This window comes from Armigeres subalbatus, chromosome 1 (assembly GCF_024139115.2).
Source record: "Armigeres subalbatus isolate Guangzhou_Male chromosome 1, GZ_Asu_2, whole genome shotgun sequence".
Classification (NCBI taxonomy): Eukaryota; Metazoa; Arthropoda; class Insecta; order Diptera; family Culicidae; genus Armigeres; species Armigeres subalbatus.
The window spans coordinates 180,405,096-180,407,156 of record NC_085139.1 but is presented as its reverse complement, the minus strand read 5'-3'; positions in this window follow the sequence as shown (position 1 = coordinate 180,407,156).

Genomic DNA, 2,061 nt, shown 5'->3' with positions numbered 1-2,061 from the left:
CGAACCGTGCATTGTGGCGTCAAATTGTTGATTCAGTGTTATCTGTTTAGATGTTAACTAAATAAATGAATGAATGGCAGCCACAATTTCACTCCTTTTGGTAGGATGCATTCGATTTGACGTTTGGCTTGTGTCGTATGACACCGCAGCGATCATCATCATCATGAGTTCATCATTATGATGATGAAAACTTATCGTTTTGTGTCATGACACAAGCCAAACTTCAAACTGTTTCCACCCTACCAAAAACTGAGTTGGATTGAGGCGGCCATTAGCGCTCGTAAAATGCTGGATTCAAATTGGTCGTTTAAGTAATGATTGATGGTATTTTCTATAGTGTTACGTCTGTTTGTCTGTGATTAAAGTGTAAGTCAATATTGTCGCGTTCTTCTTTAATGCTCAACTTTTCGCGGTGATAACCCGCATAATTACAAACTGTACATGGATATTTTCCCGTGCGGTCGACAACAGTATCCTTTACTGTTGACAACTGTAAATGAACAATCTCATATAAAGTTTTAACAGTTTGTGGTACGGTTATTTGACAAATAACAATATGTTGAATGGGTTGTTAAGTTATGTCACCATAAAAATCGTCTGTTTTCGCGTGCAAAATTTTCGATCAACAGTATGATAAAATGTTGACATATAATGCAGGAAATAAAGAACATTTCTGAGACAACATGTTATATGTTGACATTTAGTGATGATGTCGAGCAGTTATGGTTGAATCGATCGAAAAGTATTCGATAACCGCAACGTAAACTGTGAAGCTATATCTTACATCGTCATAATGATTCTGACCATATAACATGTTGTTTTTTATTATGCGGGAACGCGCAAGCAAAGATTGCGCGCCTATAAGCTTTTACACAGAGTGTGAGTCTGCGCTGTTTAATTTAATAGGCCGCCGAATGGGGTTGCCATAGTTGAGTAGCCGCCGTGTGTAAAGTAAATGGGCGCGCTCCAGCGCAATTCAACGGAGGCTGATTTACATGATCACGATCTGAGTGTTTATCTTGGGATGCATAATAGTTATCGGCTTTTTTCACGAGATGTTTAAAATCAGCTGGTTTTATCGTCAATTGACAGTTCTGCTATGAAAGTGACAGCTTCGGGTTTTCGCGGCTTGTTTAGCGGTTGTAAACAGTGTTGACAGGGTTTCAGTGCGACAATAGAGCTGAAATAAAGTCGATTTTAACGGCTTAATGGTTACTTGGGAAGTTCAGTCTCGCCAGTGTTACATGAAAAGGCTTATTAACCTAAGCATGTGTACACGGACAGATAAATCAACCCAAACTTTGAGTTCAATATACGCACTGATGAGAATATCGCAGAAAAAAATAGAGCAGAAAAACTATAGATAGTAGAATCTATAGATGAGCGAAAGCACGGCTGAGTCGATTTTTTTGCCCGTGCACACGCGCATATGACGTCACAGCCCTTAACGTTTCCATTGAAATCGTGACGTCATGCTCGTTTGGAAACACGTTTGACAGTTCGTTTGGAGACAGAGGATTTATCTTCGCTCATCTATATATTCCACTATCTATAAGAAAAACTAGAGCAAGATGCAAACACCTCACCGAGGTTGCTCAGCCCAATAACCCAAATTTGAGTAAATTCAATATTCTTTATTTTGGGTTGATTAAGGTCCGCTTTGGATAAATTAAACTCAGCTTTGGGTAAATTGTTTACATGCGTGATTAAAGGCAAACTACCTAGTGCCAGAAAAGTCATTTTACTCAAATTTGGGTTATTGGGCCAAACCACGATTTTGAGTGCAAACAACCCACTTTTGGGTAGTTTTGGTTTTCAGTGTAGTACGCAGTAAAAATGAATGGGCCTTTTCACGAGACGTTTAAAAACAGCTGATTTTATCGTCAATTGACAGTTCTTCTATGAAAGTGACAGCTTCGGACTTGCAGGCCTGTTCAGCGGTTGTAAACAAGTGCAGTCTCGGCAGTGTCACATGAAAAGGCCTATTTTAACCACCAATCGTGTAATGGGCCTTTTCACGAGACGTTTAAAAACAGCTGATTTTATCGTCAATTGACAGTT